This window comes from Sorex fumeus, unplaced genomic scaffold, assembly GCF_029834395.1.
Source record: "Sorex fumeus unplaced genomic scaffold, SorFum_2.1 ptg000028l, whole genome shotgun sequence".
NCBI lineage: Eukaryota > Metazoa > Chordata > Mammalia > Eulipotyphla > Soricidae > Sorex > Sorex fumeus.
In genome coordinates, this window is record NW_026606085.1 from 12,878,828 (window position 1) to 12,894,945 (window position 16,118).

General features: G+C 42.2%; 1 pseudogene; it reads right to left on the minus strand.

Moving 5' to 3' along the window:
- Nucleotides 1-997: 997 nt before the first annotated feature.
- LOC130024178 (caspase-13-like) lies at nucleotides 998-15,617 on the minus strand (annotated as a pseudogene).
- Nucleotides 15,618-16,118: the final 501 nt, after the last annotated feature.

Here is a 16,118-nt window from a genome sequence, read left to right on the forward strand (position 1 = left end):
CCACAGGGTACTCATACCCATTTCTGGCGATTCTCAGACAACTAGTCAGCTATTCAGTCAAAGCTAAGCCGGAGAAAATGGTGCTGTCTGGGCCCTCTAGTGCCAAGGACCACCAGGAACACTCAGGCAGTATGCAGGGACCACCAGGGACACGTAGTTAGTACTCAAGGATCACCAGGGCCACCCAGAAAGTACTCAAAGACCACCAGGGACACCCAGAGAGTGCTCAGAGACCACCAGGGACAACCAAACAGTCCTCAGATATAACTAAAGATACCCACACAGTAATCAGGGACCACCAGGGACACCCAAAAAGTACTCAGAGACAACCAGAGGTTATTTGTGAGAAGAGATTAATAATATGCTTTAACATTGTTGTATAAAATTGATAGGAGTGAGAAAAGTTATTGTTCGGTCTGCCATTGTACCATGAGCAAATATTTCAATCAAAAAAGAAAAGATGGTGATAACATGGATAGTTGAATTCATTTCTTATCAGAATAGAGAAACTTAAAACAGCTTCTGAGTATACTGTGATTTCCTCTGTGAGCAGAGTTGGGGGACCCTTCTGCATGGATCCCTGCTGTCAGCCCATGATCTCATTCATGGTGTCTGGTCAGGGTAGCTTGATAGCAATGTGATCCCTGAACCCACAGAATCTAAGTGTGATCTCCTCGGTCAGTATCTGTGCTCTAGCTCTTCCAGAATCTGAGGCCATGTATGTGCATATGATGAGGGTGAAAGAAAGGGAAAAGGAAAGATGAACATAAAAATTAAGCAAAGCATGAGTAAGTTTCTGCTTTAACACCTCTTTGATAGATTTATTTATGGGTTAATACTGAGCTTCCAGTAGATGATCTGGAAGCTAATTGGTACAATAAACATTGCAACTAATCTTGTGCCTAGCGAATACTAATCTGGCCATGCTGTGAATTAGCTGGTCTTGTTTATTGAACCTCCCCACCAATATTCACATTAATTTGATACTCAACTGTCTTCAAATTCCAGGAAAGAGGAAGAAATATCTTGTCAGGGACTGCCGTTTGATGGTGGGCATCTGGATTTTAATACTTATGTTGTCAAATGACTATTGTACCTAGAAACAAAAGGAAAGTGAAGTGTGGGGACCTGAGAGGTAGGGCAGCAGGGAGAATTCTCGTCCTGCATGTGTTGACCCAGGCCTAATCCCTGGCATCCCATATAGTCCCTTGAGTCCACTGGGGGTGATTCTTGAGTACAGAGTTAGGAATAATTGCTGGGTGTGACCAAAATACAAAAGAAAAATAAAGAAAGGAAAGAAAAAAAAGAAGGAAAGGAGGGAGGGAGGGGGGAATGAGAGAGAGAAAGAAAGAAAGAAAGAAAGAAAGAAAGAAAGAAAGAAAGAGAGAAAGAAAGAGAGAGAGAAAGAAAGAGAAAATAAAGATGAGACATCCCTTGCATGGACTCACAGAAAGTCCCGTGGGAATCTGTCTGTTTACTAAAGTTCTGAATTTGAAAACAGTCACACTTTCTCATGCTCACATTACCAGTATCTTTACCAAAGGAAGAAAATATGAGTTCCTTCCCTCATGCATTTATTTATTCAGTAAACATGATGTGAATTGGAGTAAATCTGTCTTCATTAAGCTTGCATTCAAGTGACTAAAATAGGTCAAAAACAGATGACATTGGTCTCAGGTGGAGAGAGCCAGAGCACTGGGGGGAAATTAGAAAGGGGAGAAGGATTTTCAGGCCACTCTACCAGAACATCTCCACCTATACTGTCCATCATATGTCTTAAGTCATGTCTTTTTAGCTATCACTACAGTCTACAATTCAACATCTACTTACATAACATGTTTTTCTTGGAAAAGAATGTTCGTTCTTAAGTCACATGTGTTCAGTCTTAAGTCACATATCAGTTTGGTCTTGAAATTACATATGTATTATTTATTCCTTTTTAAAAAAAATTTTGCATCATTCCCAGCAGTGCTCCATGCTTAGTCTTTGTACTGTGCTCAGGGATCACTTATGGCAGGGCTCAGTGGGCCAGATGTGGTGCCAAGGGTCAAATCCTGGTAGGCTACTTAGTAGTGCCTTGCCTAGTATGCTATCACTCTGACTTCAAGTGTCCTTTATTCCTACATCACCAAGTTAAAACCCGTTATCTGGTAGAGCACATAATTCATATTTAATAAGTGCAGCAAAGAAATTAAATACAAATTTTCCTTCTTCTTCTTCTTCTTCTTCTTCTTCTTCTTCTTCTTCTTCTTCTTCTTCTTATTATTATTATTATTATTGTATCAGCAATCTAACTCAGAGTCTCCAACATACAAGGCCTGTGCTCTAAGACTGAACCACATCTGCAGCTTTTACTCTTTGAATTTTAGAACTTATCACTCATAAAATTGAAGCTTTTATTTATATGATTTTGCTCTACTTATTCTAGATTCCCACTGTGCTGCACTGTCATATTTTTTTTTTAAATCACATCTCCAACACTGAGATGATGACGAAAAGTTTTTGCTTGCTTGACAAATTTTTTCAATCCCACTTGAAAGACAAAGGGTAGTGACATCTCGGTGAGCTAGTAAAGGATGGAAGTCAGGAGAGAGTATTACCTTCCGGAATACTTCTTCCAGGTGAAGCCGCCAGGAGTATCTTCGGAAGCACGTGACGAGTTGTACAATGAAAGGAGAACCTGTTTCTCTCTTTCTCCAGGACACATTATCTAGGATCAGAGAGAGGGAAGCCTTTGGTTGTGATCTTCTCCATTTCATTTATATTTCTGGTGTTTCTTTTTCTTTCTTTCTTTTTACAGAGGAGAATCAGTCTGGGTCACACCCAGAGGTGTATTCCTGCCTCTGTGCTAAGGGGTACTTCTGATGGTGCTCGGGGACCGTTTGCGGTACTAAGGATCACACTAGGGTCATCTTCAAGCAATATTATAACCCCTGTACTATCTCTGTGGCCCATTGTTACTTTTTTTCTTTTTTAAAAAACTTGATTTTAGAATGAACTGACATGTTGAAGGGATGCACTTATGACTTAACACTGACGCATTTTCTACAGAATGGCAGCAACAATAAAAACCTGTCAAAGGCTGAACTAAAGAGACAGCTCTTCAGAATTGCAGGAGACTGTAATAATAGTGATCACATTGAATTCTTGAGACTTAATTTCTACAATGTGCCTTATGTAGGTCCACTTGATTTTGAAAGAGGGCTTAAAACATACACTAAAATTATCCTCTTTTACCCAGAAAAATAAAGAAGCTCATAAGTATTAAAGACTTCCTCCACATTTACAGAGTAAATAAGCAGCAAAACTGACCTGGCTCAAAGAATGTCTACAGAGTTTGCCACTCTGCCTTTCAATAAACAATAGATCATTTGGGGCTGGAGAGATGGTCCAGCAGGGAAGGCACTTGCCTTGCTCGTGGTGGCCGACTGGGATTTGATCCTAATACCCCATGTGGTCGCCAGAGTAGCATCAGGAGTGATGTTTGCATGCAGAGCCACGAGTAAACCCTGAGCACAGCTAGATGTGGCACAAAAAACAAAAATTAAAAATTCATTAGATAAATCTCTCAAAAAATGGTTTTGCTTGTGTTATGAATTTCAATGCTGTTTTCACAAAGATATACTTACTTTCAAATTCATAAAGTTATCTGTGTAAATGTGTACAGTTATGTGGTATATGATATACCTCCATCAAATGATTCTAAAACATCTTAAAACAAAACTTCACCAATAAGAGAAATTCTAATGTAAAGCTTTTTATGTTGATTTCCTAGACTTTAAACTTTGTTCTACTATTGCTATACTGTAAACTCCAGAGTACTATTTTCTTCCTCTTTTAAAAGAGGATCCACAATATTGCTGGAAGCACTCCAAGTGACCACAGAGGGAAAGCATGGAGAAAAAAGCTAGAGCCAATCATCAGAGAAACCACTGCCAGTCTAGGACCCATAAAAACACTATTCAGAATGTTAAATGGATTTAATAAGAAACCGAAGCAATCAATCAATGGTAGATGGTAAAGGGGTGTAAATCTAATGGTAAATCTAATCTTTTTATTGGATTTTTTAGTGTTATATATGTCTTTGGCTATACAGTGTAGCACTTATAATAAATGTACAATGTTAAAAAGTTGGGGGACTCTGTCTTCATAGCTAGCATAAAATGCAAAATGTATTGAGAACACTCAAAATGTCCCCCTTATCATCAAGAATGGACTCTTGATTTCCCTTCAGAGTGGGCTTCCGACCCACAATTGTATGGGCACATACGTGGGGTTGAAGAGTAGAAGGCAATGAAGTCCTTCTCGATGTGGGTTCTGGAAACAGCATCTTCCTGCAGGTTCTAGAGCAACTGTGCAGAACTGTCTGTCCAGGCAGCAGATGCAGAGTCAGACACCATCACTTCTCCTAGATTTACTGTGGACACACCAACAACCCATGCTGAGTGCCACTTTCTCATGGGTATTCTGACCAGCTTCTCTGTCTCTCTGTCTCTCTCTCTCTCTCTACACACACACACACACACACACACACACACACACACACACTTTGTCTTCTTTCTGTTGTCATAAGCCAATTAATTGTGCCTATTAATAATGACCACATTGTACCAATAAGCAAGAACACTAGGAACCCTGGAATTTCCCATTTGCTCACCAGCAAAAGAGCTAAAGCCTTAACTACATAATGTCAGGATACAGTTGCACAATTTTTGTGTAATCATTTCAGCCTCACTTCCTGCCCCCAAAAATACTTCCTCCAACTCAGAGATCACTGGAATCAGAAACAAAGTTTTGATGGCGCTTCCATCAGAGTAAACTATCTCCCTGATCCCTTTCCCTTTCTACGACTGAGAAAGTGAAGCGATGCTGTCTGCCTTCCTGCTGTCCCTTTTCAATGAAATTCTTCTAGGCAAAATTCTTAAAAACATTTGCAGCCACAGCTATCATGAGCACGCTCTCGTTCTGGCTTCAATATTTGCACTTAACTTTGATTTGGGGGTACTGGCTGGCTCTCGCATCACTTGCCATGGATTGATGGAATAGAAGCTCCCAGGAGCATGTTTATGACAGCAGCCCCCCTAGTGGTATTTCCTTCAAGTCCTGATCAGCCTTTTGGCCCTCACAGGGCCACCCCCACATCTGCAGAATCTGACCTTTGGCAATTCCACCTCTGGACTCACCTCCGCGACAGGCCTGGATGATGATGACCTTGGGTTTATCCTTCAGGTAGGAGCAGTTGCGGTTGTTGAAGATCTGGAAAATGGTGTCATAAGGCAGCACATCTGGCTCTTCGTCGCTATGTGCGGTGCCACAAATGCCTTCCAGAAGGCCGTGGGACATAAGCATCAGAAACATGCTGGTCCGAGGACCTGTGCTCTGAGCGGGTGGTGAATGCCTGCAGGACAGACATCATGTCCTACAAAAGAGGTATTCCTTAGAAGGGCCCGCACAATGTCAGGGGCCTGCTAGGTAACAATAGCAAGCAGCCTCCCCCCACTAGCACCTCTGCACAGTGCTTCCACATGCTTCAGTGCTTTTGGTTTTTCTTCAGGGAGTCAGGATTCAACTCTCAGCTCCTACCAGCACTGCACAAACTCACCCCTTGATGCACGTGGTATTGGATCATGGTCACTGGTAAGCCTTTCCCTTTCCCTCTAGGTCTTTCCTTGAGTTGTCTTGGTGCAGAGCGCCTTCTCCTCCATGCGATTTCAACTCAGCCTCTCACACAGGCTTTCTTCTCCCTGCCACCCGCCAGTTCGGCTGGTCCCCATGTGTCTCCTCCTCCAGTTTCATACTCAGCTCAGACTCTAGGGCCTGGGAAAGTCATTCATCTCCTTTCAGAGCTCCCGTATTCTTTCCTGTCTGGGGTCAGCTCCTAGCCTTTTCCTCCTACTAGCCTTTCTGGCAAACCTTCTTCATTCTCACCCACCAATTTGCGTGTGTGCGTGTGTGTCTGTGTGTGTGTGTTCTAAATATCTAACACAAGGCCTCAAACTTGCAAAGCAAGAGCACTGTATCTTTGGCATCTCCCTTTTACTTTCCTTTTCACTTATTTTTTACTCCTCTAAAGACACATAGACACCACATCTTGGAAATGACCTGTTTTTGTGTGGATTTGGGTCACCCTCTGTCAAATTAACAGAGATCATGGGAGCGGGGAATTTGCTGTGTTCATTACAGACTTCATCCCCAAGGCCAGGAACAGCGCCACCTCCTCCAGGATGCTCATGGGGGAACTCTAGAGGCAGAGGCTTATCTCATTTTTGAGCTCAGAAGAAACATCAGTTTCACTTATAAATTCTTTTCATTTTGTAAAAGTATCTACACATGCCTTGACACAACCACTCGCAGAGGCCAGGCCTGTTCCAGTGTTTTCCTGCCCTAGTGAAGCTGACGTGTAGGGAGGCGACAGAGTGTTGATGTTCCTGTGTGTTGTTTGCTCCCATGACGAAGCTGATGTGTTAGGAGGTAGTTGTGTGTCAGATGTGTTGTGTGTTGTTTCCTGCCATGGCAAAGCTGACATGTGTCAGATGTGTTGGGTAACATTGCTTTGTCCTTCAAGAAGCTTAGGTTTTATCTGGTTACACCCACCACAGTGCTCCAGAAGCACTTCCACTTCCATTGTGTTTATCTGTAAACAGTCTTCCCTATGCTCTCCCACCCAGTTAATCAGCTTTCCCCTTAATCAGACTTTGTTAATTTGTAAGATCAGTTTCCCAGAAATCTATGATTTTATATGTATGAGTGAAATATTGCCTTTCTCCTCTCCTTATGCCTTATGAACAGTTTACTTTAAAGTAATATCCTTTTTGTATAGATACAGGAAGACCGTTAACATTATGCTTTGTAATTTAGGATTTGATTGGCCTTGAATATTATTCACTCCCGGGCATCATCTTTCTCGACTTAAGCCTCAGTTGCCCATAGTTCCTAACACCCCAAAAGCAGGGTCCCGACGAGGGACTGAATGGACCCAGGGCAAGCAGTGAGCTACCCTGGCAGCGAAATGGGCCAGGCCAAAGTGCCACGATTCTTAACTATAAGTTAAGAGTTTGATCATAGACAAATGCTGTCATGATCCAAAGGTAACGACAAGACTAGGATCCTGCTAGGGGTGGGAAAGACTATCTGGCCTGAGCACCGTAGTCTGAGATCGAGATGGCCCTAGGAGAGCAATTCTATAAGTTTAAGATATTTCTTACTGTATCCATACAAAATGATTTATATAATATTTTATATGCTTGTTGGACAAGGAGAGGAGAGGCACGCCCATGGAATTCTGCTCTAGGGTAGGTCCTCCTGCTAAGGAAGGATCTGTCCTAGGAGCGGTCTTCCCTGAGGCTAAGATTTCTACCCCTGTTCATCTCCACCCCTATTGATTGTGACCACACCTATGTGTAATTGTTCCCCCAATTCCTCAGGAGAGAGGATTTAACTGTACTGTAGGAGGGAGACAGGGCAGGAGAAGGAAGAAGAGAGTTCATAGAGGGGAGGAGAAGGAAGAAGAGAGTTCAGAGAGGGGCAGAAGGAGGAAGCAGAAGTTCAGAGAGGATCAGAAGGAAGAGGAGGATGAAGGGGGATGGGGAAGGAGAATGAAGTAGCATGGGAGCAGAGACAGGAGAGACGAGGAGAAACAGAGAGAGATGGGAGCAGAGAGAGAGAAGGAGAGACAGAAGGAGAGATGAGGAGAGAATCAGAATAAACTACGACTAATACCTACCAGCCTGGCCCTCGTCCCTTCCTCCGCCTGACCATCGCCATCGACCTCTCTGGGGTGGTAGAAGGGTGAGACTACCGGACGCGGGTGGTGGGAGAGATAGAGCCGCTGCCGTGTGGGTGCCGAGCCCCCCAAGTTGTGTGAGTTTACACAAGATGCATTTGTCTAGGGCAGGTGAGGACTCCATATCTTGACTGTGAGCTGCTGTTTCACCTCCACTGTGTAGTCGAGGCTCTCAAGCAACGTCTTCATCTCTGTGACGTCCTGCTTAGCCCCACTCCGGAGAGTGAGATGATTAAACGCGATATTGCATATGATGAGAGCCAGGCGTGTGTGCACCCCTTTCTCCTTTATGGGGTATATCTGCAGAGCAGGTGTGGCAGTAAGTCTGACATGTCCACATCTCCTTCAAACTTCTACCCACCCATCAGTGTTCCTGTGTGAGAGTCTGGAACAGCCTCCCTTTTCCTGAGCCTCCATGAGGAGATGCAGCCTGTCTCTCTTCTTGACATGGATTGAGTTGCTAATAGAAAAATATGTGAATTGGAAGAGAACCAATTTTCAAAAGTCTATAAGGAAATCTACTATGTAGCTACAGTAGTGAGCCAAGAATAATCCAACTAAAATAATCAATATGCTCTCCTTTTTTTTATCTAGTCAAATCATTCTTCATATTTTTAATCAAGGTCAAATTTCATAAGTATTAGGAAAATTTTTGATTGGCTTTAGCTGAAAATGAATATTCCTATAGATCCAGTGTCACTGGTAACATTCTTCTTATATTTATTTTGTTTGGGGGCCACACCTGGTGGTGCTCAAGGCTTACTCTTGGCTCACTTCTGGAAGATCACAGGGGTTCATATGTGGTGTCAGGGATTGAATTTGGCTCGACTGTGTGCAAGGCAACAGCCTTACCTTCTCTAATCTCTCCAGCTTCACTAACATAATTATTTTAATGCTGTTTTTTAAAACAGAAATATATGATTCTTCATAGACTTTATTTTTAAGTCATTTTATATCCAGGATTTTCATCTAGAATGCAAACAATTACTATTCAGCCATGGTATCTTATAAATATTTTGATTCCATGACTACAGTTAAGTTGGCCATCAATCCCAAATACACAAAGGGTATAAGTGAACCAAGCCAGAGGTCTGCACTGTGTCTTGGGGTTGAAAGGGAATTTCACTGTATCACTGTCCTCCCGTTGTTCATCAATTTGCTCAAATGGGCCCAGTAACATCTCCATTGGAGACTTTGTTGTTACTGTGTTTGGCATATCGAATACATCACGGGTAGCTTGCCAGGCTCTTAAATCTGAATTATTTTTGAATCACATTATTTTCTCCTTATCAAAAGCTCTACCACCATTCCAGTCCCCACCCTGCATTGTTTTGTTTGGAATGTATTTAATCAGAGCAACAGTTCCTCTGGCTTTCTCTATAAGGCATGCAGAGTATAGTACCTCTCCATTCCGTTCTTTACAAAGTTTCTGGTATTCTTCATAAGGACAAAGATTAAGGGTGTCTTCAGATTCCACAGGCTCAGTCGGTGTGTCATGGACTTCTGAAAGATCTGCAGAATACATCACACAATATAAGTTCTGATAGCTACTTCTGTGCAAATCGCGCCTAATTTCATGGAGGAAGGAAAGCTAGAGAAGTTGATTTCTTTCTCGTGGTTGTTAAAACAATTTAATTTGTGATATATCAAGTGTGTGTCTCTAAAAATTCCTATAAATCAATAGTGTGTGGGCCACAATGATAGTATAATGGGTAGGGCATTTGCCTTGCATGTGCTGACCTGGGTTCAACCCCTGGCATTCCATATGGTCCCCTGAGCACTGTTAGGAGTAAGTCCAGAGTGCTGAGCCAGATGTAACCCCTTAGGATTGCCAGGTGTGATACAAAAAGAAAAAAAATAAATAATAACGTGGTCTAAGTCCTTAAGAACAGATGATTTTTTTTCACTATGTAGAGAGAGGTTCTAGGTATATCTTTGATATGTAACATGAGGTGTTGTGCTATGACAAAGAAATACAGGCAGATTTCTTATTAGAGGAAGCAGGATCCATGTCCCCAATCCATGCCTGCCCCACACAACAGATAAAGGTAAAAGTAAAGGCCCTCCCGTTGATCGTCGATTTGCTCGAGCGGGCCCAGTAACGTCTCCATTGGAGACTTTGTTGTTACTGTGTTTGGCATATCGAATACTCTTGGTAGCTTGCCGGGCTCTCTGAGAGGGGCAGAGGAATCGAACTTGGGTCGGCCATGTTGGCCGCTTGTAAGGCGAACACCCTACCTCTGTGCTATCGCTCCAGCCCGACACACAACACATACTGGTCATAAACTCCAAACATGTAAAAGAACACTACGTAGTTCATCTGTTATAGTTTCAGCAAATGCCCTTTAACGAGGTGACTAGGGAGTTAAGTTAACCCCTTCAATAAAGCAGGGCTGTCTAGTGACTACAGTCCTGACCCCAGGTCCACATGGTCACTGCTGGTCCAAGATTATAGAATATTCTCTAGCACTTGTTTCTAAACTGCAGTAAATCCAGCACCTTGTCTTCAACCAATGTTTTAAAGTGTGAGAAAAATGCTCTTCCCTTTGGGGAAGTGTCACTGACTTGTCCTACCGAAGTCCTAGAGAAGTGAAACAGTGCTTGACATGCAAGATATTGGAAAGTCCAGGATTTTCCCCAAGAGGATGAAGGAAGAGGAATTTATCTGCAAAAATCAGAAGAGGCATAACAAGATTTTTTCATTATGAATGGGAAAGTGTTGGATATTAAACCTAAGTGTTTTAGGCGTCATCAGTGAATTGCCCCTTTTCATCCCCCCACCCCCAGAGAAGCTTACAGTGCTCTTGTGAGCATCCCTAATTCCCTGAGTTTATTTTTAACCTTTTCTGTTTTCCTCTCATTGTCAAAATTCCCCCAAGTCAGTCTTGGTTACTTATAAACCAAAACTTTCTGGTAACTCTGGACTTTGTATTTGTGGTGAATTACCTGCTTTTCTATTTCCTCTGTAGTTTTTCATAATTTACTATAGACGAGTGATCTTAGCTTAAACAGAGAAAGACCATTAATACTATTCTCCTAATATTTGGGATTTGACTGACTGAATTTTATCTACTCTTGGGCATCGTCATAATTACTTGACTCAGCTTGGTTGACATAGTTACTAAACCCCAAGAGGGAGGTTCCACTGTGGGACTGGGATGGACCAATGGAAAGTCCCAGTCAGAGAATATGTTTCCTCACTGGAAATCTGCTCTGTTCCTAGCCTATTTATAGGTTTGGTGACTCTCTCTAAATTAACATATACCATTTCCTTATGATCATGATGAGCCAATGTCTAGGTCATGTTTGCAGGTCAAACTGAGAAACTGACTGGTTTTCTATCTTATTTATATCTTATTCTGATAATGTAAAATTGGCATGAAAATGAATCTTTAATTTCAATGTAATAATATTACAGAGTAAACTGATGGCAAAAGAGAGTTTCTATTAGTCTGGCAGACTGCAGAAAGAAATGAGAGAATTAGGAGGTTAGATTAAAATTTTCATATCTGAGACTTACCCATTACCTGAGAAAATGCTCCAAAATCCCTGAAATTGATACAGAAAGGATGGGATTGGTGCAAATAAAGATGAGGCCCTCTCCCCTCGCAGGTACAAATTCAAATGGTGAATTGCATTGCCAGGCACTGAGTGTACATGTACATAGAAATTTGATAAATAATATTTATCAGGAAATAGTGAATACTTTTTAATTCACTATTAAAGTGAATTATATTTAAAATAATTTGACCTGGCTATGCTCAGAGGATCATCCGACGCAAGGAATAAAACTAGGGCTGGCCATATGCAAGACAAGTATCTTGGCTCTTATACAATCCATATAGCCCAAAGCTTCATGCTTATTGCAACACTTGAGGTTTGGAAAAATTATTTTGAAGCTTCAAATATATCAATTGATTTAAATTTGCTATATATATATATATTTTATGGAATATAAACCCATGGCCTAGAATGGAACGAACAGGGTGACAGACTGTCTGAGTTCATCATGTCAACCAAGACCTTCCATGGAAACTCACAGTTCCAAAAGGCTGAATCTAAACGTTGGACATGGGAGTCCCCCGGTGGACGGTTCCACAATGAAATAGACCACATCATATTCAATTGGCGGTTTTGCCTAACCAATGTTGCTGTTGTCCCAAAATTCCAAACGGGATCAGACCACCGTCTCCTTCGTGCAAAATTCTACCTCACAGAACAAGTAGAAAAGAATGCAAAGTTTAAGAAGAGAACTCCCAGAATGACCACCAACTGGGAGCTCTTTGGCTCTATTGCAGCAACATGGGAAGATGCCGTCATAGACACCATTGATGAGGAATACGATCGAATGATTCAGCACCTCCATGATTGTGCAAGGAATGCCAAGAGAGAGATAACCACAAAAAACCGCCTTTCTTCGAACACTCTTGAACTTATTCTCCAACGTGGCTTGGCACATGCCTCAGGCAACCGCAAGCAAATGTCCGAGCTTGCAAAACAATGCAGAGAAGCCATCAAGGATGTCCTCAAAGACAGGAGAGCAGCGGTGCTGGTAGATGTGGCAGAAGCCGGGAAAAGCATTAGTAATGCGCGCCTGTCCTTCACCAACTACAAGATCAAGATGACTGCCCTCCGACATCTTGATGGATCTATCACATCTTCCAGAAGGGCAATGGAGAAGATTATTCATGACTTCTATCAGATCTCTTTAATAGCCATGTCCACTTGCCCACATACCACATTCCGCATGATGGATATGTCATTCTCAATGTCCTCCCTTCCAAAATCCAACATGCCATCTCGTTAGTAAAGAAACAAAGAGCACCTGGCCCAGACAAGATCAGACCTGAATACCTGAAGAACCTACCATCAGTACTCATCAATACACTGGCTTGGCTCTTCACACACTACCTGTCTGAAGGTTCTATCCCAATGGAAAACCAGCAGGACTGTACTACTGTACAAGAAAGGAGACATCCACGACATTGGCAACTATCACCCAATCTGCCTATTGTCTGTCATCTACAAACTGTTCACTCGAGTCATCCTGAATAGCATTAGCAAAACACTAGATGAAGGACAACCATGTGAACAAGCTGGATTCCGAAAAGGATTCAGTACCATCGACCATATCCACACGATTACTAAGCTCATTGAGGTTTCTCAGGAGTTCAAGATGCTGCTCTGTCTAACATTCATTGATTTAAAGAAGGCCTTTGATTCTGTTGAGATGGAAGCGGTCATAGAATCCCTAGACAATCAGGGCATACAAGCTCAATACATCAGGATCCTTCGTGAGCTCTATTATGGATTCACTTCCAGGATCTCACCATTCTACAAAGAAGTAATCATCCATGTCAAGAGAGGGGTTCGGCAGGTTGATACCATTTCACCAAAACTCTTCAGTGCCACCCTCGAGAACATCTTGCAACGACTGGAATGGGAAAGAATGGGAGTGAAGATAGATGGTCGGCAACTACACCACCTCCGCTTTGCTGATGACATCATTCTAATAACACCATACATCAGCCAAGCGGCACAAATGCTGACCCACTTCGACCGTGAGTTTGGAAAGGTCGGACTACAGCTGAATCTTACGAAGACAATGTTTATGAGAAGCAGCCTCTTTCTGGACGCTCCATTTGCTCTCAACGGAACCACCATCTCTGAATGCAACAGTTATATATACCTAGGTCGAGAAATCAACATGATGAATGACCTGGCACCTGAGTTGCGCAGGAGGAAGAGAGCGGCTTGGAATGCCTTCAAGAGCGTTGAAGAAATAACTAAGAGGACAAAGAACCTCCAGCTACAAGCATAACTCTTCGATTCCACTGTTCTTCCTGCATTAACATATGCCTCAGAGACCCGGGCCCTTTGAAAACAGGATGAGAATGCTATTTGGGTCTCTCAAAGAGGAATTGAAAGAGCTATGCTTGGAATATCATGATTCACTCAAATGAGAGATAGAATCTGGAGTTTTGATCTCCGTCAATGCTCAAGAATCAGGGACGCTGTCTCATTTGCCAAGGCATCAAAAATCAGATGGGCTGGACATGTAATGGGGTTTACAGACAACTGCTGGACTAAAGCCATTACTGACTGGATTCCACGGGGTGTCAAAAGATTGTGTGGATGCCCACCTACAAAATGGTCAGACTTCTTTTTCAAGACCCTGGATGATCAGTTTGAGGCTCTGCATGTTCCTAGAACGAACAGATGCCATTGGGCTACACTAGCATGCAACAGGGATGAATGGAGATGTTACTGGCACCCACTTGAGTAATTTGATGAATAATGGGGGATCAAGTGATCAAGTTATATATATTTTAATCCAATTGTTTCTGTCTTATGCCAGGTTTGAAAGAGGGAATAAGCCAGTTTTTAGCACAAGAGTCAGTTTAAATATTAATGAAATGACAGTCTAGGGTCTACGCTTCCCTCTAGAGAGGAGGAGAATTGGATTTCATAGCATTCTTCCCGGTGGAAGCATCTCCTCTCCAGAAAGAAGGGCTTACTGTAAATGTGTATTGGATATGATGAAGTCTCTACAATTTCTGTTGCTTTTTTATTATTATTTCTTATTGTTGCTTAAATTCCAGTCCTAAATATTAGCTCACGATTTAAAGAACACTGATGCAAATTGAATGTGTTGTTGGTAGGCATGGGGCCTGAGGAAATGTAAGCCTACTAATATTCATAATTTAATCTGGAACATTTTGATCTTTCAGACGCCATTCTGGTATTCTTCTGATCGTGTTTTATAAATATAGGAAGGTGTAAGTGCTGCGAAGTCATAGAGAGAACAGGTACTACATAATAACTATGGTAGTGCATATGCTTCTCCTGCATGTTCATTAGTTTATTTATCCTATAATTATTATTTACCTGTAATGTGCCTAGCACTCTGCCAGGAACAATCACTCATTGATGACATGAGCATTTATGCACTTTATTAAGAAATGTGGTGGAGAATGGCCATACTAATGAGACAGAAGGGGATAAAGTGGAAGCAATTTTAGGGGGCCATCCAGTATCAAATTTTAGTTACTTTACTTTTGTGTCACCCGCAGAGTTTCCAAGCAGAAATGTAGAATGTGCAGCTGGAGGTCAGCGAGGCTGGCGCTCAGAGGAGAATTCTGGAAGAGCTCTGACATCCTCAGACTCCTCAGCATGCGTGAGTGTGGTCAGCCTCGCCTCACAGAGCATGTGAAGAGATTGCTGCTGAAAGCACAAACTGAGAATGAAAACAGGGAGATGCTCCCTAAAGATATGGGAAGACTGGAGTCACGTGACATCTGCAGGTGCAGAGCCTGGACCTGGTTCAGGTGTCCCTCACTGCTCTGCACTGAACAGCAGGACCCACTTCGTGGCTAATTGGAAATGAAATATCCTCTCCCATGGTGCTTTTTCCAAGCACGATGGGTGCCTTGGTGAAACGTCACTGGACCAGGGAGAGAAGAAGAGCGGAGATGAGACCAAAGAGGACCCTGGAGGAAGCCAGATAGATGTTGGAAAATTAGGACCTTCCCTAAATCATTCAAGTCTCACCTGGGATTCGGGTGGCATTTCTGTGGCCTTTGAGGAAGATATCTGTGAGAGCTGCACCCACCTCAGAGTGTTGCTCTCAAACACATTGTATCAAGACATGACACTTCTTTTCACCTTTGGCTTTGTCGAACCTTTGCTTCTCTTCTTCTTCCAGTACCAGGACCCTTTTTTGTACCGGCTCTATAGCAGCAGCTGTGATGGCCTTTTGGCCAATTCTTTCAAGTATCTTAAGAGGTTTTTTTGCCTGTGTCAGAAACATAAAGGTTCCTTTAGCTGCAGGCATCAATTAAAAATTCTTTTCCGGGATTTTAAGAGTCCCCTATCATGTGAAACGCCCCTGAAAATATCTTCTGACTTTTTCACTCTTCCCAAATAGAATTCTATTGGACCATAAACTCTATTCCAGTATATGGTCTAAGCTGTACAGTCACCAAAAATTTTTTCAGTAGTTTCTTCTTTTTTTAAATTATGACTTTGGTCCTAACACCAGCTTCCAAGCACCCAGTAATTTAATATTTCTCTTTCATTCTCCCTCTTCCTCACAATAATGATGATGGACCCCTGGAATGTTGACTCCAAGAAAAGCACAAACTCTTGTCTCGTCTGTCAGTTCCTCTAATTGTGGTGTCTTTTCTCTCCTCTGGTGGTTCCTTGGTTAATGTGCAATGTCCTTAAATTCCATATTTGAACCCATACACCGGTACTCCTTCTCAGTGCTATGACATTTAAAAGCACTACTATGTTTGCAGAATGTATGAATCAATGAATAAATGAATTGATAAAT